Source organism: Panthera pardus, unplaced genomic scaffold (genome assembly GCF_024362965.1).
Source record: "Panthera pardus isolate Hobbes unplaced genomic scaffold, ASM2436296v1 HiC_scaffold_13, whole genome shotgun sequence".
Taxonomy (NCBI): Eukaryota; Metazoa; Chordata; class Mammalia; order Carnivora; family Felidae; genus Panthera; species Panthera pardus.
This window is the reverse complement of record NW_026526688.1, coordinates 94,464,515-94,491,594: the sequence shown is the minus strand read 5'-3', so window position 1 is coordinate 94,491,594 and position 27,080 is coordinate 94,464,515. Positions and strand designations below refer to the sequence as shown.

The following is a 27,080-nucleotide window of genomic DNA, read 5'->3' as shown; positions in this document are numbered from 1 at the left end:
ATAATGGCTTGAGCTAGGAATGTCTGTCATCCAAGATATCTGTCACCTGCCATGGATGACAGATATTCTGATTAGCTAGGAGGCTGAAATTGTTTATTAAAAATAAACCTGAAAACGTGTTTTGGTTATGGCTTGATCTAATCAAAATAGTTTCCTAAAAAGTGTCCTCATCCCTTTTTATTTAGCTTTTTATCTTGAGAGTTTAAAATTTACAGGTGATGATATTGTTTTGAAATGTTCATGCATCATATAAAATGTGAACAAATATAGATATAAAAACTCTCTCTGTAATAATACCTAAGATATACATTTTATTTAGGAGAGTAGATTTGTAGGAAATATTCAAGATCTTTCTTTAGTTTTATTCACTGTTAACCACCCTAGTGAGACAAAGCACCTACCCATGGGAAAAAAAATCAGAAATTACTATCCCCCTTTTTGGCTGATGTCAGGGACCTTGATCAAAATATAGAGAAGACCTAAGATTTCTCAGGTGGAAGAGCTGGCTGTGTCAATATAAAATAATCTTGTACTTTGTTATTGTAGAACAAGTTTATTGAAGACTTCCTGCCCACAACTTGAATTCTGTAATTAAGAATAGATAAGACAGATAGGAAGTTTTCATTTGAGACAGAAGGAACTGCATATCAGAAATTTGTAGTTAGATCAAGTTCCTGATGCAAAAGTAACTTAAAAACATAGGTTTAAAAAAGAATGTCAGAACTAGAGGTAAATATTTTACTGAAGATTAAAAAGAGACTGAAACAGGGGAGCCTGGGTGGCTCATTTCATTAAGCATCCGACCCTTGATTTTGGCTCAAGTCATGATCTCACAGTTCCTGGGATTGAACTCTGTGTCAGGCTCTGCACTGGTAGTGTGGAGCCTACTTGGGATTCTCTGTTTCTCCATTTCTCTCTGTCTCTCCTTGTTTGTTCTCATTTTGTCTCTCTCTCTCTCTCAAAATAAATAAAATAAACTTAAAAAAAGAGTCTGAAACAATAATTGGTTCAATTAGAGGGTAAGATAATACCATGTAAAATTAGGGTATAAATATTACCTATCCTGAGGTATTATTAAAGGATAAACGAAGATTTAGAATCCTTTTGAGGTGATAAAAACAAATCTGTTCTGACCTAAGGACAGTTGAAAATAAAGTCTTAGTCTGGATTTCTGGTAAGAAATACCTAGACTAAAAAACAAATGTAATAATGAAAAACACATATAGAGATTATGAAGAAAAAAGCATTAGGTTACTTTCCATTACAAAATCATGTTTTTTTTTACCAAAAAAAGGGAGAGAGAGAAAGGAGAAGAAGGAGAATGTGGGAAGAAAATAGGAAAACAAAAACATTAATAAAATAATCATACTTGGGATTCACAAACACATTTACAGCTTTTAGCACTTGTATCAGAGTTCTCCAGAGGAACAGAACAAATAGGATGAGTGTGTGTGTGTGTGTGTGTGTGTGTGTGTGTGTGTGTGTGGAGAGGGGGCGGGGGGAAAGAAAGAGACAGAGGAGGAGAGATTGAAAGGGAGATTTATTTCAAGCAATGGCTAACATGATTATGAAGACTGGCAAGCCCAAAATTTGCAGAGTAGGCCAGCAGGCCCAGGGAAGAACTGATGTAGTTCAAGTTTGAAGGCTGGTGGAGAATTCTCTCTTGGAGAAGTTAGTCTTTTGTCCATTCAGGTCTTCAGTTTATTGGATGAGGCCCACCCACATTATGGAAGGTAATCGGCTGTACTTAAAGTCCACTAATTTAAAAGTTAGTCTCACCCAAAAAACATTCTCTCAAAAACATCTAGAATAACATTTGATCACATATATGGGCACAATGATCCAGCCAAGTTGACTCATAAAATTTACCATCACAAGATTTTTTTTCTGAATTAAATATACAGTATATTGAAAAAAGCTGAGTTGAGGGAATCATACTCTCCTGGCTCTGCTTCTTATAAACAATAAGACATTCATCAAATTACTCCACTTCTCCGTTTGTTTCTTATTCTGTTGATGGTGATAAGAATTCCTATTTCATGGTGTTCTGAAGACTGAATGGAGTTATCTATATATAGTTCCAGGCATGCACTAAACATTCAATATAAGCACCTCTCATTATATTATCAATATGCCTGTGGTATGGTATTATTATTATTATCATGATTATTATATTGAAATATGCCATTGTTTGAGCCAGCCTTCTTGGTTGGGCATGGAAAATGCAGCATATATTTGAGACATGTTTCAAAAAGGAGAGATTAATTAATACTTTGAAAAGAAAAATATATTAAAGTTTGACTTTTAGGATCAATTCACCTAGATTATTCAAATTAATCTGAGGCAGGCCATGTATGTTATTTCCTTCTATGTGGTCATTGATAATGTGTGACTTCTGAGTAGGGCATATTTGCAAGACTTCTCTATCTTCTAAGGTATCAACATATTTCAAAATAAAGCAGACAGTTATTATTTTAATCTTCATATACTAAAAACTTAAGTATTTGCTCATGAATAAAGCTTTTTTTTTTCCAAGTGTTTCATAACATTTAAGTACAGCCAACTGGAATACAGCATACCTGAAAAAGTGGACTATTTTCATAAAATTCTCAAGATTAATTTCCTAAAATTTTCTTTCATAACATTTGAGATATCGTACAAGCGTTAGTGAGAAAAAAGGTTTGTCAGCTTGGGAAAATAGCTAGATATTAGTTTCAATTTGTAAATACTTATTTTACTAACATTAGGTGGTAAAAATTTTTAATATATGAGCATTCTTTTGTTCAAGAAACCCTTTCCCTTTTGCATGTTTTCTCTTTAGCCTCATAGCTTTTTCCTTCACTTTGGGTTTTTTTAAATCTATAAGAAATACTGTATTAAAGATCAAAATGCAAAGAAAATATCATATTGAGTAAATATCCAACTGTATGTAAGATCGAAACTTGCATGCTAAGTGTGTATATGTGTGCACAAATCTGCCCTTTGGGGAAGTCTAACTAGGGTGGCCATTCTAGGAAGCCATTCTGTGGTACCTAATAAATTTAGTACCGGGAATATCCCTGGCATATGCTCATGGAAACATAACACTGTGGTAGTAAAGATGTGGCAACCATGTAGGTGTTTATCAACAGTTGAATGGGTAAATGAATGATGATATATGCTTACAGTGGAGTCCAGTGTAGCAGTCAGAACTTATGAAACTATGTCAATTGGATCAACTAAAATATATGTATGTACATTCATGAAACAATGCTGTTTATTTTTCAAGTACCTCAAAAATGTAAATTTTAGAGATATCACCTTTAGTTGTATAAATTAGGATCACATAGCCTGGAATAGTTGATTTTTTTTACTTTAATTATGGATACTTATATAGAGAGAGTAGAGATTACTTTTGCTAAATCTTATTCCGTGTTTCATTATCATCACTACATGCTATGGGAAAGACTTGATGTTTACTCTACCCTGTATTATTAGGAAAAAAATCAAGTTCATGTTTGCTCTGTTCTGAAAATTTTGTTCATTTGAAATATAATTTCCAATCTTTTTGGTAAGCAAGAACTTTTTTTAGTACAAAGTCACTTACTAAGAAAAGAAAAAAAAAGCCCATGGTCACCTTTTTATTTTTAGCTCAAAAAATATATATCTTTTATACCTATTCTTTATTTTGAAAGTAAAAAAGGAAAGTCAAGAGAGATTATGGGAGACAAAGAACATTATAAGCCCAACAGGTGCAAAACATCTACTAAAGGACAAAGAACAATTAAATGAAAGAATATTATACAAATTATCAGGAAACAAAAGCTTCTAAATTTCCTATTTAGAAGTAAAGAAAATAGGGACACCTGAGTGGCTCAGTTGAGCGGCTTGACTTCTGCTCAGGTCATGATCTCGCAGTTGGTGGGTTCAAGCCCCATGTCGGGCTCTGTGCTGACACCTCAGAGCCTGGAGCCTGCTTCAGAATCTCTGTCTCTCCCTTTTTCTGCCCCTCCCCTGCTCTTGCTCTGTCTCTACCTCTCAAAAATAAACATTTAAAAATTAAAAAAAAAAAGAAGTAACGAAAATAAAGGCTCACCAACAAGATATTGCCTAGCATAAGAAGTATTTTCCTCTGAAAGAAAAACATTTCTTATTGTGATCTGCCTTTTATCTGGCACGAACCTAGAATGAAGTGTATCACTTGTCAGAATTAAATGGGAATTTCCGTGCACCCAATGTTCTTAAAATTTGTTATTAAATACAGAGGACTTTGAGGGTTGAAACCATAAAGAGTCCTTTTAAGGTCTTGCAGTATATAATAGCTTAATTAACTTTGTAGAATGGTAATATTTGGCCAGTTATGAAGGTTCTTTGGAACCTGATATTAAGGAGACCAGAAGACATGAGTTCAATCCTTCAAGAAATGTCTATGTTTTGTGGGCTAAAGTTTTCCTAATCACACTTCAGGGCATCTCTCTGGTTCATGCCATTCATCTAAGAGGATTGAACAAGGAAATGTGAATGAATCATTGCTATGAGAAAATTAAGATAATGGAGCCAGTAGCACTCTGGTGGCCTTGTAAACGCAATGACTACCTAAGAGGAAATGCTCAATAGTTTTTCAAAATCGAATGTTACTTTCTTTTTCAGTTTTATTTTGGTTTCAGTATGGTTTTATTTCTGTGTGGAAGGTTTTTGGTTTCTTTGTTTTTTTGGCCATTCCATAGCTGAATTTGCCATGATCAGTCTATTCTAGTGTCTATATGTTCTAGAAGCAGATAGAATCTGTGGTGACAAAGATAATTCACATTACTTAGACTATTCCTTATGTCATCTGATTGTGAGGATCTCCAGTACAAATTTAGCAGACAGACGTTATCTGAAATCTCCAGAGAGGCAAGATGGGGAGGAGGGTCACAAAATAGTTTAGATTCTTGTTAGCTCGTGTTGCTTGATTCACAAACCCCATTCTTTACTTAATTATGTGATTAAACTGCCTTTTTGGCCATTTTATCTGAACTGAAATAACTGTACTTTGAAAGACATACAAAATTAATTATTATAAGTAAAAAAATCTTATTAATTATCTTTGGGTAGAGATATTAATTTTTATTTCAAATTACTGTGACTTCTATTATATTAATAAGAATTTACAGCAAAATGTGTGTTGCCTCAAAATGTGTGTTGCCTCATCCATAATACATCATGTGTGATTTTGTAAGCATAATTATATGATATTATAGAAAAGTTATTTAAATTATTTGTTAAGATCAAAAGTCACATATTGGTTATCCAATCTTGTAGAAAAATAATGATACCAAAATTTGCATAACATCAGATCATTAGATAGTGATACATAGTGTTATACAGAATACCAGTAATTAAAGATATGGCTACATGACTCTGAAAATATCTTTCACCATGTTCCTAAGCTATCTTTATAATACAATATTTCAAAATATTGAGATACATAAAAGATATTTTTATTTGTTTAGGAATTAGATGTCTTAGATAATCAAAGTTTCGCTCAAAGCCATTCCCGACACAGCCCCATCAAACAGCTTCTTAATGTGTTTTTGTATTTATCAAGAAGATTCAAGTCTTGTCATGGTCTGTTGAGCTGACTGACTTTAAATCTTGAAGCCTCATGGGTTTCCCTCTGGAAAGGAAAAAGAATGAATTCAGTACCATACCTCCCTTGAAATCCAGCCCTTATGTCTAATAGCTTTAAAATTAGCAATAAGCCCAAGGGAGTCATTTAGTGCTGCTCTGAATGTTAAAGCATGAAAAGCCTTTTGATTTGAATCTTAGGAAGCTTAAAAATTTTATTTTATCTTAATAAGAATTCAAAACTTTAACTTTATTTTTAATTTGACAAATGTGAAAGGCACAATGCCATTTCTTGTTAACCACTCCTTACAGATGGTATACCATAAGAAACAAACTTCCTCTGCCTGTAAAGTCCTGAATGGAAAACTTATTTCCTACATATCCTTAAAAAAATAAGAAATATTGTTGCATGTGAAGATGATTCAGTCAAATAATCTATATCTGTAAACATTTAACTTTGACCTGCTTCATCTTGGATGCTCCAACTCCTTTCCAGGTTTTATAAGCAGATCCTGACTTATTTCTGTAAATGATGTAAACCTGGATAGGATTTTCATGAAAATGGAAAGGTTATCACATTATCTAATGATCACATTATTTAAGGCACTGAATTTAATATATCACATTTATATCTTGCTTCAAATTCATAAGACAGTGAGGTAGGTATAGTTTTCCCTATTTTATTAGTGAGGAAATGAAAACAACGAAAGTTTAGGCAACTGTCCAGGCACAACAAATTTGAACCTGATTCCATATCTGTAAAATGAAACCAGCTATAGCTTCATCTCTGAATTATTATAAGGGTAAAATAAAATACTACATATAAATGGTCTGGCATGTTATAGACACGCAAAGTGAAGAGTAATTGTGTTACTGTGGTGATGATGGCCATGGTAGATAGTGGTGTTAGGTTTGAAGTAGAATCTCTGTAACTTTGAAATCCCTTTTATCTTGAACTAATATGTTTTGAGACAATCTGAGTTGGGCATCTTATGATTAATATGGAAATTATGTGTGAAGGTTTGATTTAAATTTTCCATAAGGAATAAAAACAGAGCCAAAGTGGAAATTGGGCTTATTTTGGTACAGCTGTAGTTTATAGTATCGTCTTACTGAAAAAAAAAAAAAAAAAAACAAAAAAAACTTCCATAAAGTTTTACAATTAGATTTATCTATAGCTGAATATGCTTTTCCTGAATTTCAAAAAACTGAAGATTGACTCCTAAGCTGCTGAGGATGGCCTAATGAATTCTTAGTGAATTACAAACTTTGCAAGTCAAAATGTGCTCTCATTCTTTTTATTTAATACCAACCATAATTAAATGTTCAAATCATGAATATTAAAAACATCTTTAAAAAGAAATGACTTTTCTAAAATAGAATACCACTTGAATCATACTGATGACCCAAAATAGTCTACCTTTTTTTTTTAAGTGCAGGTTGATTGATTTTCACTGACAAATAAAAATTACCACATGCTGATCTGAATAGGTAATGAACACAGGCATTTATTTAAGAAAGATCAACTGCCCTTTTTGTGTATTAAGTTTCTATAGGTGTGTATTTTAATTGAAATTGTCCCACTTTTTGTTACCTGCCTCTACTTCCATACGGCCAACATTTGTCACTAAGTTTTATACACACACATGTGCAATATTTAAACTAAAGAGAATGTTCTAATTTCTCCTTTTTTTCTATGTAAGAGTCAACAAAATATGATACACAGAATTCTTTTCCACACCTAAGTTATGTACTTGAAATAGTCTCCTAATATTTTTTATATTAGGGTTCTCCAGACAAATGAAACTGATATTAATATGTATATAATAATGATAGTTCATACAATTATGGAGGCTGAGAAGTCCTAAGACCTTCAGTAAGCCAACTGGAGACCTGGGAGAACCAATGTGTAGTTTCAGTCTGAACACCAATAGGCTTTCCATCCAAGAAGACTTGATGTTTCAATCCCACACCCAAGGCCAGAAAATTTCTCAGCTATTACTTATTTACACATTTAACAGCTATTTATTAAGATTCATGGGAACCAGAAACTATGCTATGAATTGGATATTGGTGGTATTGCAAATGTGGTCAGGCAGGGGGGAATTTCCTCTTACTCAGCTTTTTTCCTCTATTAGTTCTTCAGTTGTTTGAATGAGGCCCACTCACATTACGGACTGAAATTTGCTTTACTCAGTCTATCTATTCAAATGTTAATTTCATCCCAAGACACACAGAAATACCCAGAATAATGTTTGGTCAAATGTCTGAGCACCTTGAGACTCAGTCAAGTTTGCACATTAAATTAACCATTGATATTTTTAAACTTGCTTTTGATTAATCTTTTCATTTTGAGATAATTGTAAATTCACATGCAATGGTAAGAAATAATACAGAAAAATCCCAGAGATTTCATACAGAGAAACTGACTTTGTCCAGTTTGTTACCTAGGTGGTACCATGTTGCAAAACTATAGTGCAGTGTCACAACTAGGATATTGACACATTCAGTGAAGACAAAAACATTTTCCTTGAAACAATAATCTCTCGTTATAATTTTAAAGCATACCCACTTCCTTCCCTCCATCATAGCCCCCATGTCTCTGTCAATTACTAATTTGTACTTATTTCAAAAATGTCACTTGAAGAATGTTCTATGAATTGAACCATACAGTATGTAACTTTTTGCTTTAGCTCCTTCACTAGCACAATTCTCGAAATTCAACTAGGTTTTGGATGTATCAATAGTTCATTCTTCATTCTTTTTTCTTTTGGTAGAGTATTATTCCTTGGTATGGATCTAGCACAGTTTATTCACCCATTGGAAAACACCAGAACTGTTTCAAGTTTTGTCTATTGCAGATTAAGTTGATATAAATACTTGTATCTAGTTTTTCTTTGTAAAAACAACTTTTAATTTTTCTGGGATACATGCCTAAGAATACAATTGTTAGGACATATGGTGGTTGCATGTTTAGTTTGGTTTTTGTTTTTTTGTTCTTGTTTTTTTTTTTTGGTCTACTCCTATTGGTGTTTCTGAGTTTCTGCCTTCTTGTGCTCAAAGTCTGGAATATTTAAGGCAAAAATAAAACCCAGAGAGTCATAACTATGTTGTTTCATGGATCAAGAGGTCTCTAGTAGATCTCCATTCTTCTTTTAATCTTATAGATTTTTATTGATTTATTTTAATATTTCTTTTATATATATTATTCATGGCTTGTAGCTGTTCTTAGCAGGAGAAGTATCAAAAAATATATCTGCTCCATCTTTCCGGAAGCAGAAGTCTGCCCTAATAGTTTTGTTTTCTAAAAATCCTGAGATCAAATGATCAAATTATGAAATGAGACATTTATGTACACAAGAATTAAATATTCTTACAATCATGGAGTGTGTGCTTTCCCTCTCTCTCTCTCTCTCTCTCTCCCTCTCTCTCTTTCTTCATATCTAATGGTTGTGCTGATATATCATTTGCTCTTCTTTATTCATATCTATTTGTATTCCAAAACTGCCATACCTATATTTACACCCACATCTATCTATCTATCTATCTACTCATAACAATTACCTTATCATCACTATTTATAGTAAATACCTTTCCTCCTTACCTATATAGGTCTTTAAGAGACATCTTTTTTAATATGTGGCTTCTTTAATACATTTTTGCTTTGTATTTGAAACCAATGTAAAGCCAGTGCATTTTGAAATATGAAATACATCAAATGTTATGTATAAATTTGAATTTCTCAGCTATTACTTATTTACACATTTAACAGCTATTTATTAACCAGAAACTATGCTATGAATTGGATATTGGTGGTATTGCAAATGTGGTCTTCGTGCCATGAGATAAATATATGTTATTTTATATACACATATATTTTATATCCTTCACTCTACTTGCCAAAACTTTCCTACATTAGTGTACACACAATCACACACACACACACACACACACACACACACAATACACATTGTAACACAATCCACGTGAAAATGAATGTTCTAGTAGTAGAGTCTGTTAATTAACAAGGCTGGGAATTAGTTAAGTTAAAATGAAAATTTTCTTTGGTTGACTAAAATACTAATTAATACTATCAACTCAAATCTTGGAATATTTCATAGTTTTTGGCTCCGGATATCTCCTGCTTACCTTTGCCTAGTTTCACAACAGAGCATGTTTCAAAATATTTCATATTTTCCAGGGCAACTTGAGGCTGCATGACATTTATAATGGAAATAAGATCCTTACTCCCCCCAGCCCCCACTCAATCTCTTATTCTCTCTCTCTTTCTCGCTCTCTCATTCACTTGTGATATGGAGCTGTAAGATAAAGCATGTTAAGGATAACTTGTTCTTAGTAGGATATAATATTTATTTAATTGTGTAAGTAATCTTTTATTCTTTCTCAAAGAACACCATTTTGAGATATATTTTATTGTCTAAACACTTCTCTAACTCAAAACTCAACCATACAGATTATAGATCATATGCCCCTCAAGGACAAAAGTTAGCCTTCATTCACTGTTTTATCACCAGGTCCAGTCACTGTGACTCATGCTTATTAGATGAAGGTTGGGTCAAGAACTGAATAGCAAGGAACCAGCCAAGATCTGGTGGCAGAGTGTTCCAACTACAAAATGTCAAGGTCATAAGAAACAGGATGATGAACAAGAGCCAAATGTGTAATAGAAGGACAGAGAAGAAGACACTGTAGAAAGAGAAATCCTAGGAATGAGCCCTGGAATGATTCAATATTTGTAAGAAATATACTAAGCACACAGTAGTTCTCAAAAAATTTATAAGAATTAACATATTTACTTAAGTATCTAGAGAAACATGATTTATTTTTAAGTCACTTTGTTTATATAAGAATAAGCTAAAATACGGAAGCAATCAGCCAACCCACATTGTATGTTATACGATGAAGTTTAAATATTCCACGTTTGTTTTTCAATAACACATAACGTCCTCCAATTATATTAATAACTTTTCCCAAAAGGAATAATACTTAATGCATACTTTTGAGTTCTCCCTTTCTCATCTCTTGTATGTTTTTATATAAGTGATGCTCTGAGTCTGTTGGAGATGGAGTCCAAGGGCATTGACAAAGCCTGGCGCCACGGCCTTCATTGTATCTCTTAGTGATTCTTTCCTTAGGCTGACTGGTGGGGATGAGGCATGGGTTGCATTCCTATCGTTCTGTCTGTGCCCTACACTTACTCTCCTCAGCAGGGGAAACCAGTGGAAACAGATTTCTGCCCTAGAGTTTGTCTGACCTGCTGTGCTATTCCAAGGGAAAAAAAAAATGCTGTTTGGTGTCACAGTGGTCATGAGTGGTCTTGGAATTCTAAGATGAAGAAGACAGGGAAGGGCCTTCACTTATTGGAATTTATCTTTAAAAAATAGTGCTAGAGAGCCTTTGTAAAATATTAATATGCTACTAAAATTAAATCGCACATTTGTAGTTTTTAATCTCAGTTGTAACTTGAAACTACCAACTTTTCTCACTGCCAGGCTCCGAGCTCTGCTGTTTCAGCCTTTGATACACTCGAGCTGAAGTCTCAATGCCTGGGCAACTTGGAAGTTTTAAAACCCTCTATGATCTTGTGAAACATTTTATCAAAAAATGACACTTGTGCCTCTGAATTAGCAACCCACTGGCATTCTTTCAAATTTCTTGAATGGCTGCTGGTAATTCTCACAATTGTAAACTATTTGGTGCAGACTTGGGTTGTTAATAGCTATCCTTTGACTACTTTGTGATTCCCCTTGATTTTTAAAAGAATTTAGTTTCCTATATAACAACCAAGTTGGAACAAAGACTACCTAAAGGTAAGACGTTTAATACATGTTGCATAAAGCTTGAGGGTCTCAGGTCCATAAGACTGTTGAAACTGAAAGTATTACATTCTTTATGAATAGGTTGGGGTCACTGATTGATGGAAGTTGATTGTTGGAGCTGTGTCAGTTCAGTTTCTGGGATTTAGCCTGTCACCTATCTAACTTCTTATTCTAGGCTATTTGTGGCCAGTAAAACTCCATTCAGAAATCAAAAGATAAGCACTGCTCTATTATTTGTAGTGTGGGCTGAATCAGGAATGGAAATGTGTGCTCTCTGCCTTGTCTCATGATTTCATTCGTGCTTTAATTCTCCTCAAAATAACTTGAACATTTACGTCACTCTCTTCTCTTATGACATGACACTTTATGGGAACTTATGTAAAGAAGTAAACACCAGATCTCTTCACAATGAGTGCAATTTTTAAATAATTTGTTGTAGGTTTAAAAATTAACTACTGGTCTCCATATTTTCATTGTCAGAAATTTCATCTCATTGGGCTGTTTTTTTCTTATCTGGGAGTACCAGTGATAAAACAGTGATTTTTAAATAATCCAAGCCCTCAAGAGGGATACAGGAAACAAGATCTCACTTTAGAGGGAAGTGATCTAAATGAGAATACTCAAATAGATAGTATTTATATCACTATTTTCTGATGATCTATAATTTAACAAAGTATCTTGATTATATTTTGCCATACCTTTGAATGTGAACTTGGAAAGTCTGGTAACTCCCCCATAAAGCATGAGTGATCTGGATCTTTGAAGATTCTAGTAAACTGCAACATTCAGGTTGATTTTTACTATGAAATGTTTCACAGAAACAGGCATCATAAAGTGACATTTGGTAGTAACACATGCTTGAGGTAGATAGGATTGCTTTTTTTTTTTTCAGTTTATTTATTTATTTTGAGAGAGAGCACACACATGCATGTGTGCATGTGTGCACACATGGAGAAGGGCAGAGAGAGATTCAGAGAATCCCATGCAGGTGCTACATTGTCAGCACAGAGCCCAAGGCAGGGATGGGGTTCAATCTCATGAACCATGAGATAATGGCCTGAAATGAGATCAAGAGCTGGGTGCTTGGGGCACCTGGGTGGCTCAGTCAGTTAGGACTTTGGCTTAGGTCATGATCTCACTGCTGGTGAGCTCGAGATCTGTGTCAGGCTCTGTGCTGATAGCTCAGAACCTGGAGCCTGCTTCAAATTCTGTGTCTCTGCCTCTCTGTGCTCCTTCCCTGCTTGTGTGCTCTCTCTCTCTCTGTCTCTCTGTCTCTCTCTATCTCTCTCTAAAAAATAAATAAACTTAAGAAAAAAAAGACCTGGGTGCTTAACCGACTGAGCCACCCAGGTGCCCCAGAAAGGAATGCTTCTGATCTAAAAGCCTCATAATGAATATGAGAGATGGAAATTGAGGTTGATGAGGATTACAATTAAGAAGTGTTACCACTTGCCAACCATAAACAAATTATGATCCCACCTGTAGTGATAACTCAACTTCTTTATATAAGCAAAGATAAGCAAAAACTTAGAAAATAATTTTTGCACTCTTTGCTCACCCCTGCTTCATATTTACAATTTCTATCAATAGCTACAGAATCCTGCCATTCAAGTTAAAATGTGCACGTCTCTGGCATAAAAATGGAAGAAACTTTGAGGATTGCTGGTTGCCACCCTGAACTTCTTTTTTCAAACAAAAATCAATGGCTTTAGAAAGAGGATGCAGGGTTTTGTTCTTCAGTTGAAATACGGATACTATACAACCAACAAAATAACCAGAGATTAAAGAGATTAGGATTATTTTGAATTATCTTGGGAAGAAAATTTCTGCTCTCTTGGTGAAAGCACCTCCAAAGAAAGATATAAAGGTTGCACTGTTTATGTATCATTATTATCTCATTATTAAATTATCATATTATTATATCTCTACTACTGATGAGAAGATATTAGTGATAATTCATAGACATCCAACTCTGGGCAACAACATAGAGTTTAAAGATACATCCTTTAGTCTTACAATGGTGTTTTCCAACCAATGCTAGAACTTGAAGCAACCATGAGAAGTACTTTTCAGCATTCAGTAGAAATATCTCCAGTGTTAGAGAAGGATTACGGAGGTAGATTAAAGATGGTTTCAGTAAAAAGTCACTGTGGCAGCTTGGTTCAAGAAGAGTGGAAGTTGCTTTAACATCCAATGCCATCTCGGGCTTGAGAGACTATCTGGAAATACTTGGATATTTTTTGTGTTTTGCAAGGAATCATCTTTATAAATGGATTTCTTGAGTAATTCTGCTGAAATTACACCTTAAATCTTAATTTCAGACAGGGAAGTAACACAAAGGGAAGCTTACATAGAAACAAGGATTGCTTTTATTTACACCCTAAATATCACAATGGAAAGGTTTGATTTTCATTTCAAAATTTAAGAACATGGAAAATATTGTTGTAATTTCTCCCTTGTCTCCAGTAAATACTACTTTGTAATCAGTTGCTCATTCTACCCTTCTTCACAATAAATGGCACCTACCTCCTTATCAAAAAAGATTATTGTATGAATTACAACTGAATGCTAATAAAGAAATTACTTCATGAAATGTAAGTTGTTCTTTAGAGAGGTGAACACAGTAGTTGTGGATGAGCTTTTAAGCTTATAAATGCAATTTAAATTGCAAATGTAAACTATCAGAAGGAAACACCTGTAAGTTTTCAATCAGGCATCCACTGATTTTTAACCAAATCAATACATTGTAGCAGGACAATGTATTTGTACCACCCAATCAGAACGAATAAGGACTATCTTCTTATTATCATAAAAGCAATAAAAAAGGCTTGCACAGCGTTCTTCCCTTAATTTGTCTTTCACTCTGCACCATAAAGATAACAAAGTGCTCCATTTCCAAAGAACATATTGTTTTCCTCTGTATGTTTTTCATCACTGAAGTCTAGAGAGTATTGTTTTTTAATTTGCTGATGGAATCCATCAATTAGAATTAGTTTAAATGTCGTGGGAGGATAATGACAATGGGTGTGAAAGAGAAGAGGAATGTGTAGTGTGAATTAATGGTGCTTTTATGGCACTTCTCATCAGATTCATGGCCGGGCTTATCTGATGAGTAAATAACTTATGGATATGTCAAAGCCAGGAAAGGAGAATGTGGTTACAGTCATCTGATTAGAGACATTCATGTAAGAAAGATGGAATCAACATTTATGATTAACTGTTATTAAGGCCTTATACATGAGTGTCATTTTTTAAGTTGCTGACATTGTCTTGGGTTCCTCGGCCTCAGTGTCAACTAAGTCAAGTTTTTATTCTCATCTGCTGCTAACAAGCTATATCAATCAGGAACATTCGCTGTGGTGAAATTTATGTTTTCTCCCCATGAGGAAAAATTTTTACATTTTCTTCCATCTTTAAGGCTCTATGATTGTAATCATTCTAACGTATGATGATCCTGGTGACCAAAATTCACTACGTGCAAGTCCTAATTACAAATTGACTGTCCTGTGTTGTGTTATAAAGATGTGATATTCATTAAAAGTTAGAACTGATCTGATTTCAATGCAGATCTCTAAATTGTAAGCCCAGAATGCAAACTGATGCAGCCGCTCTGGAAAACAGTGTGGAGGTTCCTCAAAAAATTAAAAATAGACCTACCCTATGACCCAGAAATAGCACTGCTAGGAATTTACCCAAGGGATACAGGAGTGCTGATGCATAGGGACACTTGTACCCCAATGTTTATAGCAGCACTCTCAACAATAGCCAAATTATGGAAAGAGACTAAATGTCCATCAACTGATGAATGGATAAAGAAATTGTGGTTTATATACACAATGGAGTACTACGTGGCAATGAGAAAGAATGAAATATGGCCCTCTGTAGCAACGTGGATGGAACTGGAGAGTGTGATGCTAAGTGAAATAAGCCTTGCAGAGAAAGACAGATACCATATGTTTTCACTCTTATGTGGATCCCGAGAAACTTAACAGGAACCCATGGGGGAGGGGAAGGAAAAAAAAAAGAGGTTAGAGTGGGAGAGAGCCAAAGCATAAGAGACTCTTAAAAACTGAGAACAAACTGGGGGCTGATGGGGGGTGGGAGGGAGGAGAGGGTGGGTGATGGGTATTGAGGAGGGCACCTGTTGGGATGAGCACTGGGTGTTGTATGGAAACCAATTTGACAACAAATTTCATATATTGAAAAAATAAATAACTAAATAAATAAAATAAATTGTAAGCCCAGGCACTGCCTGTGGTGGAGTTTGCAGTTAAGCTTGACACTACCAAATGTTAGCTATTTTTTCCACCAACTTACGCTCTGAACCAGAAAAGTTATCAACAACAATTAATATGGTAAAATAATTCTTGCCTGCAACCCATAATTGACACACAAGCATGGGTCAGCATTAGCAATCTTGGATATTTTGCCTCTGAGACCTGAATTATTGGAAACTAAGTATCACTGGTGGGCAAAGTAATGAAACTTGGTTTTTGGAAGGGTAAGAAAAGATGGGAATAAGCAACCTAAAATGCTTGACCATCCTCTTGGTCTAACCCAAGATAAAATAGGTTTCTGTGTAGAGCCTCTCAATGTGGCCAACAAATAAAACAGAAAAGAACATGAACAAAATCTTGTCCAAATTTGGAAAATAAAAATTTGATGCAAACATTACTATTTTTCATTCATTGTGTCTTAGCATAGACCTTCTGTGAGCCACAAGAATCCTTAATTTACAACCTGGAGAAAATTGTTTATAAATATAAATTAAATGGGGGCGCCTGGGTGGCTCAGTCGGTTGAGCGTCCGACTTTGGCTCAGGTCACAATCTTGCGGTCCGTGAGTTCGAGCCCCGCGTCAGGCTCTGGGCTGATGGCCCAGAGCCTGGAGCCTGCTTCCAATTCTGTGTCTCCCTCTCTCTCTGCCCCTCCCCCGTTCCTGCTCTGTCTCTCTCTGTCTCAAAAATAAATAAATGTTAAAAAAATAAAAAAATAAAAAAATAAATATAAATTAAATGAATATATGGTGACATTTAACAGATGAATTACATCATGATTCTGCATTTTTACATAACATGTCAATAATATTTAAAACCTACTTTGAATTGTGCCATTATTTCAGGAAAAAATAGTGAAGTTTCATATATTTTAAATTCATCAAAAGAAAGAAAAAAATTTTCTGTTTCAACCAAGTATAGCAGCATAATTAAGTCAGTCAGATTGAATTAAAACAGCTAAATTAACTTGGAGCCCTTTCTGCCATCCTCCATAAGTCTGCAATTTTTAATTAATGTTTAAAATGCAGTTTGCTTGTAGTTGATATTTAATTTATAGCTATAAACAAAATATGTAAGTTTATGGTAATTTGAATATTTTCCTCATGAAAGATTCTTTTGGCCTTAAAATGATAGAAAATGAATACAAATACAATTTAGCTCTTTTGTAATTAAAATAAATGTTTTGCTTTCTTGTTGTTTTACTTTAAAGTAAATTAAAACTTAATATACCATAAACCCAAATAACTGGGGTATTAATAGTCTTTAAGATGTAGTTCCACAACCTATGGAGTCTGAGCTAATAAGTTGCCAGTTTCTTAAGCATCTCTTTGAAATTCCAGGGTAATTCCATATGATAGTCCATAATCAATTATGAATAAAATGATGAGCCCTTAGAGGACTATAAATTCATCAGGTTCATAGAATGTACAATCTGGGCCTTGTTTCTTTGAAAAAAAGGTCTGTGAATTATTTAGATACTTATATAATAGCCTCATTATAAGAAAAATAGAAACTTCAGTGTTAAAAATCTACAGTTAGTTTATATATTTTAAAGGAAACATGACATCTCACTGTATAATAATTTTATATGTATATGTCAAATTTTTATATGTATAGGAATAAAGAATGATTTTTGGAAGAAATAAATATAACATGTCTGGAATTAAAAATTTAATTATAGAAAAATCAGATGCTCAAAATCAAACTGAAAAATGAGCTTATAACTGTGTTACTGACTTATTGTGCTATTAGAATCTGTAAAATGTATAATAAAGACATCTGGAAATCTTGTTTGACATAATTGATAACCTTTAGAAAACACCAAGCAACCTGTCTCTATATTGTAGGAGACATTAAATTTTGCCAAAGAAATTCTGCAGCGAATGAGATAATGTGCTTTGGGTACTATTCTTTTTTTTTTTTTTTAAGATTTTATTTTTAAGTAATCTTTACATGCACCATGGGATTTGAAATTACAACACCAAGATCACTGAGCCAGCCAGGTGCTCCCTTTTATTTCTGTTTTTTAAAAAAAATTATACAGTGTTCATTCACTCCTGGGCCTGTTGAAATAGCTGTGGGCATATTAATAGATCTTAATATGCAATTTTTAGTGCAATTTTCAGCTAATGTTTCCTGGGTATAAATATTTATCTATAAATAAATATAAGAATATATCTATAAGTTAGAATTGATACATACAATGTTTACTAAAGTGTATTATATTAACAGACTATACATTAAGGATACCTAATAAGGCAAGGGAGTGGGGGTACCTTAAGTAGGTTGATCAGGAGAAGTCTTTCTGCAGGAGTAGCATTTGATCTGAGTCCTTAAGACTGTGAGGGAACAAACCAAGTGTACATCCAGGAAAAAAGCTGAAGGAGTAGCCAGGGCATGGCCTCAGAAGCCTGAAAGGCCTTCAAATGACAAGAGACCCACTGGAACCTGTGAGCTAAAGACTGAAGAGGTAGTGAGTTTGAGAAGGTAGTCAAAGTCCTGATCACAGAGGGTCTCTAGGTCACAAGAGTTTGAATTTTTATTCAAAGTGCAATGAGAAGAAATAAGAAATTTTAACCAGTTCCGTGATGATGGGTGGCTAAGATAGAGGTGGTGGTCAGTAGTTACTGGAGTTATATTTTTAGAAGATCTACTGGACAGTGGGTTGTAGTGAAGTTACAGATGAAGAGGGAGCTATTAAACTCTGAAATAGAGTGATTTCTTAAGCTAGTTAATATTTTACTAAAAAATTCTGTAATAGCATTTTATAGCACTTACTATGTGTGAGATGCCATTGTCAATACATTCCATGTATTAACTCATTCAGTTTTTTGTAATAGTTACACAAAGCATACCAATTTTACAGATGCAGAAAGTAAAGCACAGAGAGGTTAAGGAATTTGCCCAAGGTTACACACCTAGGAGTTGGTAGAATCAGGAATTGAACTTACAGTACTTAATTTCAGACTTAATTGTATGATATACTTTTTTAAAATTTATTTTCCTCCTAAGGATCGTAGATTCTAAAATATTGCTAAGCACAGACTGGCTTTCCACTCTTTCCATACATAGCTGCTTAGTTTACAGTTCACTATTTCAGATACTAGACTAACTACATCATATTAAGAATAAGGACCAGGAACTTTTTCTTTTCCCATACACCACCAAAATTTTGGAACAAAATTAAGAGTTCTCAAGAAATTTTTAAAAATTTTTTTAATGTTTATTTATTCTTTGACAGAGAGAGAGAGAGAACATGAGCAGGGGAGTGGCAGAGAGAGGTAGACACAGAATCTGAAGCAGACTCCAGGCTCCAAGCTATCAGCACAGAGCCCAATGCTGGGCTCGAACTCACTAACCATGAGATCATGACCTAAGCTGAAGTTGTACATTTCACTGACTGAGCCACCCAGGTGCCCCTCAATAAATATTGTTAGTTGACTGGTTGAATATGCAGCAAGCCAATACACCTTAGAAGAGTCTTCATGATGTATAAATAGAGATTTAGATAGTTCAAAATATAATTTTGATGTTGTTTATTTGTATTGCCTTTTCCCTTGTTATTAAATGGGAAAGTTAAGTAATTTGAGTTTAGTTTATCACTTTAATTACAGACAATTTCTACAGCTAAGAATAGCTTGATTTTATAGAAGAAAACTTGAAAAACAATTTTCAGGTAGGGACCTACCTGAAGGTTTGAAGGCAAAACGCAGTTAAAAACAACAAGTAGGAAGTGTGAGTGAGAATATGAAACTTTTATACATGTGGGCTGTGAATTTGTACAATCAATTTGAAAAAGAAATTAGAAATAACTATAAAGATGAAAATATGTCTGTCCTTAACAAACAATTCTGCATGCATTAAATATTATTACATTTGTGTGTCTGTGTATGTATACATATATACAATAAAAACATATATATTCTAGAGAAAATTTAGGTCATGAAGAAAATGTATCACTGCAGTATTGTTGACAGTATATACAAGTTAGAAACAACCCAAATGACCACCAATATGGGAATGGATACAAAATTATAATTGAATCATACAATGGAATAATTTATAAGAGTTGAAATATTTGTATCTGTGTATCTGTCAACATAGATCTGGAAAGAATAGTGATGAATTAAATAATATTAATTACAAAAAGATGCATAAATTAAGATAACATGTATTAAATATTAAAATATCCCCAAATAATAATATATATGTTAGTAATAATAATAATAATATATGCTATTTTAAATATAGTAATTATAGAAAAAATGAATGGAAGTATGGCTTCAACTCAGGACAATGGTGACCTCTGAGAAGGGTAAAGGGGATAAGATAACATTAAACATATTTGTATAATTTTATTTCTTTACAAAAAAATATAGTAAGTATGAGAAGAGTATTAACATGCTAAAGATATATATATATACACTTATAAATGTCAAATTACATTAAAAGCATGCAGTTTTACTGTGTTTTCAACATATCATAAACAAAAACCTTTCTACCTTTCCCAAATTAACAGAAAATATCAATTTGATGAATTGATAAATAGATTCAAAGGGTTGTGGATACGTATAACACTAAAATCTAGTTTAAACATTTTTTAATTTAGTTTTTCCGTTTTACTATTTTTTATTTAAACAAATTTTTAACATTTATTCATTCTTGTGAGACAGAGAGACAGAACATGAGGGGCAGAGAGAGAGAGGGAGACACAGAATCTGAAGCAGGCTCCAGGCCCCAAGCTGTCAGCACAGAGCCCGACGCGAGGCTTGAACCACTAAACGCAAGATCATAACCTGAGCCAAAGTTGGACTTAACTGACTGAGCCACCCAGGCGCCCCTAGTTTTTCCATTTAAAAAAAAGTAATATATATTTGTTATTTTACATGTAGATTTATAGAAGCCCATGATTCAGAAATTGACATGAGGAAACAAGTCAGTACTCTATATGTTAGACAACTTATAATGCCTGTCAGAGAGACATTTAAGGAAAATATATTCATGAAAGGAGTTATATACAATATATTTACCCAGTCCTAAAAGTCTATGATGCCATAATTCACCCTCCCATGCAACCACTCCAGTCTCGTTTTATGCCAGTCTAATAACTTCCATATAGAGTAAATATTATTGTGAGCAGTACAGGTAGAGAATCTAAGTCTTTGAGATACTAAATAAATTGGCCAAGTTCACCTATATAGGATGCTCCACAGTGGTTTCAAACCTATAGCCATTTGATTCCAGAGTCATCATCCTTAGCAACCATGTCATACTGCTGCACAAGCAGCAGTGAAATTGTCTGGTCCACTCAGATGTGTGCAATTAATATATCATTAAAGTATATTTCTTAGCTCTCTGTGTCCAGTACAACTCAAATCCTGTTCATGTCTATTAACTTAGTAACCTATTCAAAGAAAGTGGCTAAAGGAATTTAAACTTTTCTTAAATATCAGATTAATGCCAATGAAAACAATTTTGAAAGGAAATGAAAACTGAGTAATACATCTGTACAGTTGGATTCAATTAATACATACATAATACCCATTGTAAATTGAGAAACCAAATGGAATAGAATTTGTCAATATAAGCAACATTTAAAAATATGGTTTTTATTTATATCTGAATAGTTGCAAGATTTAAAAATATCTATATTGCTTATAATAAAATCCACTTTTAAAATGTAGCTATTTATATTGTACTGTTGTGTTAGAGATATTTTAAATAGGATCAAATAAAATAAACAAAGGTTAAAAGTTTAAACAAAAATAAATACAAAGGTTATCACATGGATGATTTAGCAAGATACATACGCATATATTTTTTGCACATTTATGTGCATATATAAAAATGCCATTGTTTATTTTCATTATTCATCAAAAGCCTCATATTATCAGGATAACTCATTATTTGTAATAATAAATTATTATACATTTGTAATATTTCACATGTAAATATAAATAATACTGTATTTCAATTACCCTCCTACAGACAATATAGTAAGTTAAATATCATAATTAAAATGAAACTAATACATGTCTATCTGAAGTATATTATATTTAGTTTCTTATAAAAGTTATTACATTTTCAGCAAATAATACTGTTTATAACTATATAAAATAATAATCTGAAGATAATTTAACATTTATAATATTATTGTTAAAGATATAATATGATATATTTATACTGAGTCCCTGAAGTTGATCGATTCCATTTGTTTTGCTTTGTATTTATTTTTAGACCTTTTTTTTTTCACCAAAAAAAGAGCTTTGTGCTGAAGCATTATTTATTTCCTCTTGTCTGGCAGTTCAATTTACAGGTAGAACACTTAGATTGGCACATTTCTCTTTCCTTCCCTTGTTCTCATTAGCAGGGAGTCTTAATCTCCTCTTTCCTGTGCCTTTCTGAATAATCACACTATATCACTATCCCAGTGGGATCTAAACAAAGATTGAGTAGAAAATTAGGATCACAACCAAGGAGGTTTAAGAATAAGGTCATAATAATGAAAAATCAATAGAACATACAAGGAAGCATTTGAAAATCAGTTTGATGCTTGTTTGTGTGTTGTTTATGTTACAATTTCCATGATTCCCCTACTTTTCAGTTGAATCTATGACAATATAGCTCATTTTGCCTCACATAAAACATATGTTGGGCTCTATGTACCCTCCAAAATTGATTTCAGTCCTTCTGAACCTGGTCAGTACTATTCTTTTTTTTTTTTTTTTTTTTTTTAATATATGAAATTTACTGTCAAATTGGTTTCCATACAACACCCAGTGCTCATCCCAAAAGGTGCCCTCCTCAATACCCATCACCCACCCTGCCCTCCCTCCCACCCCCCATCAACCCTCAGTTTGTTCTCAGTTTTTAACAGTCTCTTATGCTTTGGCTCTCTCCCACTCTAACCTCTTTTTTTTTTTTTTTTTTTCCTTCCCCTCCCCCATGGGTTTCTGTTATGTTTCTCAGGATCCACATAAGAGTGAAACCATATGGTATCTGTCTTTCTCTGTATGGCTTATTTCACTTAGCATCACACTCTCCAGTTCCATCCATGTTGCTACAAAAGGCCATATTTCATTTTTTCTCATTGCCACGTAGTATTCCATTGTGTATATAAACCACAATTTCTTTATCCATTCATCAGTTGATGGACATTTAGGCTCTTTCCATAATTTGGCTATTGTTGAGAGTGCCGCTATAAACATTGGGGTACAGGTGCCCCTATGCATCAGTACTCCTGTATCCCTTGGATAAATTCCTAGCAGTGCTATTGCTGGGTCATAGGGTAGGTCTATTTTTAATTTTCTGAGGAACCTCCACACTGCTTTCCAGAGCGGCTGCACCAATTTGCATTCCCACCAACAGTGCAAGAGGGTTCCCGTTTCTCCACATCCTCTCCAGCATCTATAGTCTCCTGATTTCTTCATTTTGGCCACTCTGACTGGCGTGAGGTGGTATCTGAGTGTGGTTTTGATTTGTATTTCCCTGATAAGGAGCGACGTTGAACATCTTTTCATGTGCCTGTTGGCCATCCAGATGTCTTCTTTAGAGAAGTGTCTATTCATGTTTTCTGCCCATTTCTTCACTGGGTTATTTGTTTTTCGGGTGTGGAGTTTGATGAGCTCTTTATAGATTTTGGATACTAGCCCTTTGTCCGATGTGTCATTTGCAAATATCTTTTCCCATTCCGTTGGTTGCCTTTTAGTTTTGTTGGTTGTTTCCTTTGCTGTGCAGAAGCTTTTTATCTTCATAAGGTCCCAGTAATTCACTTTTGCTTTTAATTCCCTTGCCTTTGGGGATGTGCCGAGTAAGAGATTGCTACAGCTGAGGTCAGAGAGGTCTTTTCCTGCTTTCTCCTCTAAGGTTTTGATGGTTTCCTGTCTCACATTCAGGTCCTTTATCCATTTTGAGTTTATTTTTGTGAATGGTGTGAGAAAGTGGTCTAGTTTCAACCTTCTGCATGTTGCTGTCCAGTTCTCCCAGCACCATTTGTTAAAGAGACTGTCTTTTTTCCATTGGATGTTCTTTCCTGCTTTGTCAAAGATTAGCTGGCCATACGTTTGTGGGTCTAGTTCTGGGGTTTCTATTCTATTCCATTGGTCTATGTGTCTGTTTTTATGCCAATACCATGCTGTCTTGATGATGACAGCTTTGTAGTAGAGGCTAAAGTCTGGGATTTTGATGCCTCCTGCTTTGGTCTTCTTCTTCAAAATTACTTTGGCTATTCGGGGCCTTTTGTGGTTCCATATGAATTTTAGGATTGCTTGTTCTAGTTTCGAGAAGAATGCTGGTGCAATTTTGATTGGGATTGCATTGAATGTGTAGATAGCTTTGGGTAGTATTGACATTTTGACAATATTTATTCTTCCAATCCATGAGCAGGGAATGTCTTTCCATTTCTTTATATCTTCTTCAATTACCTGCATAAGCTTTCTATAGTTTTCAGCATACAGATCTTTTACATCTTTGGTTAGATTTATTCCTAGGTATTTTATGCTTCTTGGTGCAATTGTGAATGGGATCAGTTTCTTCATTTGTCTTTCTGTTGCTTCATTGTTAGTGTATAAGAATGCAACTGATTTCTGCACATTGATTTTGTATCCTGCAACTTTGCTGAATTCATGTATCAGTTCTAGCAGACTTTTGGTGGAGTCTATCGTGGTCAGTACTATTCTTCATGATCATAAGTAGTCCTACTATGCTTATCAATGAATCTATTTATGTACCAAGAACTATGGTGACCTGTTCTAAGTTTTATAATTTCTTTTCCTTCTTCCTGCCCTTATTCGTAGAGGCCTGGGTAATATAATGTAGGGAAGATGGGTTCTCTTCATCATAGTTAGGCTGACATGAAAAGGCCTTGGAGATTCCAGTGCAGCCACATGGAGTGACAAATAAAATACCCGAGTAACAACATCCTGACCTGCTGCCAGAGTAGGGATTGGTATTGTTCGGGGGCTGCCCAGCTGGGTGTGAGAGGAGGTACAGACAGTGAGAAGTGCAGCATTGTGCAAACATTTCTGATTAGTCATCCCGGAAGGCAAGAAGTGTTTTCATAACACAAGCTGTTTGATGCAAAGCCTTCCATGAAAATCAGAACAGAGTTTGAGTTGATAAAGTGACTGCTTATCTAGCATTTAAGTTTTAAAGACTAAGAATATTGTAAGAACCTCGGGTAGAGACAAAAGAAACCAAACAGTACAGACAGTGAGGAACTAGAGCACTGTGGGGTTGCAGGAGAGAGGTCACAGAATTTGAAGCAAGGAAAGTGCGGGGATTTTTTAAATTTTTTTAATGTTTATTTACTTTTGAGAGAGAGAGACAGAGTACCAGTGGGGAAGGGGCAGAGAGAGGGGGACACAGAATCCAAAGCAGGCTGCAGGCTCTGAGCTGTCAGCAAAGAGCCCGACAGAGGGCTCAAACTCAGGAACCATGAGATCATGACCTGAGCCGAAGTCAGAAGCTTAACCAACTGAGCCACCCAGGTGCCCCAAAACTGCAGTTTTGATTATGATCAAGTGTTGACAACAATGATTAATGGTTGTTTTCTGTTCTTCAGGATGCAGAGTAAAGTCCTAGCAAATTGAACCCTTAGTAAACATTTGTTAATATTTGAATAAATATTGGCAATGTGGTAAGCAGTGAACTAAATATTTTACTTGAATTATCTTATTTGATGCTCAAAACAATCCTATGGTGGAATATAGAATCTCACTTAAAAAAAAAAGGAAACATACCATAGAGAAACAAACAAAAATCCTGGTAAATGGTTGAGTCATGAAATTATTCTCAAAGTTATTAAATCATATTGCCTAAAAAATATAGTAGTCAAATCCCTCTCAATCTACTGTGCATGACTTGAATAATGTACAGTCCTGACGGGATACTGAGGATACAGTTGTTGTTAGCAATATTTTTGTCATCTTGATGAAATTCTAAGTTTAAAGAACTCTCAGATTTTGTTATATATATATATATATATGTATATATATATATGTATATATATATACATATATATATATTAATATCTACAACTTGGCTAGCTTTAATCTATCTGGAAATAAGAGGCAGAATTCGATGGCCCAGAGTGGGAAAACCTAGCAAATAGGTCTATCCTCTGATATTTTTATTCATTCACTCATTCATGAAACAGTCTAGTGATATAAAATATTGTGAACCATAAAAACATGGTTCCTCTTGTCATGAATATTACAGAATTTTGAATTAATGAAAATCAATCTCATCTGGGTATTCAGTAAACCTTACTAGTGCATTACCATCTTCATACAAATTGAAAACACATTCCCTTCAAAACAAATTCCTACTTTATATTTAGCAGATCTATCAATACAGACAGGAGAACGAAATATGAAGAGATTATAGGGCCAGAGGAAAACTATCAATATTACCAGAAAAGAATCCAGAGTTAGAAAACTATCAATATTACCAGAAAAGAATCCAGAGTTAGAAAACTATCAATATTACCAGAAAAGAATCCAGAGTTCACTACCAATGAAATTCACTACAGTCATCGAGACTGCATTTTGCACTGTATTAAGTACACATTGGGAAGACATTGAAGGGTTGAGAGCTTTCTGCTCTGGCCCTCTCATGTCTTTATCCCCTGCAGCCATTCCTCTCTACCCACATTTGCTTCTGACATTTGGTCCCTAACTATCTCTCATCATTCCTCTGGATAAAATTCAGCTTGTCCAAACAATGAATGCTACTTGGAAGGTAATACCTCTATTTCCCAAACTGGCTGAATTTTGGCTGAAATTTGAACCTTCTGCTAAAACCCTATACAATATTCTGCCCTCATGCCCTAAGTGAGACGTTTCCTTAGGACTCTTCTCATCCTAGCTTTTGAAAAAAACATTCTGTTTGATTTTCTTCTATGATACTCATTATGGAGACTTGTACATTGCCTGAAAAACAAAAAGAACACAATCTAAAATATTCGTTGCTAACAGTTGTTTCTATTTTTTTTAACATTTATTTATTGTTAAGGGACAGAGACAGACAGAGCATGAGCAGGGGAGCGGCAGAGAGAGAGGGAGACACAGAATCGGAAGCAGGCTCCAGGCTCTGGGCTGTCAGCACAGAGCCTGACGCGGGGCACGAACCATGAATTGCAAGATTATGACCTGAGCAGAAGTTGGACGTTCAACCAACTGAGCCACCCAGGCACCCCATAACTGTTGTTTCTAATTAGGACTTAGAGTCGTTCTCCTGTTAGAGCATGTACTTTTTGTTCCCCCTCTCTTCTTATGTTTCCCCATCACATTTTGAGTAGTGGTTCTCAACCAAAGGACATTTGTTAACGTCTATAGACAGTTTTTGTTGTCACACCTGGGAAGTGGCAGTTCTCC

General features: G+C 34.4%; 1 long non-coding RNA gene across 1 annotated transcript in view; it reads right to left on the bottom strand.

The window, feature by feature from the left end:
• Positions 1-4,105: 4,105 nt before the first annotated feature.
• The window catches only part of LOC109249262 (uncharacterized), a 112,441-nt gene continuing 89,466 nt past the window's right edge, over positions 4,106-27,080 (bottom strand). The window contains exon 6 of the long non-coding RNA XR_002072519.2: positions 4,106-5,638. This is a non-coding gene — a long non-coding RNA (uncharacterized LOC109249262). The remainder of the gene's footprint in view (positions 5,639-27,080) is intronic.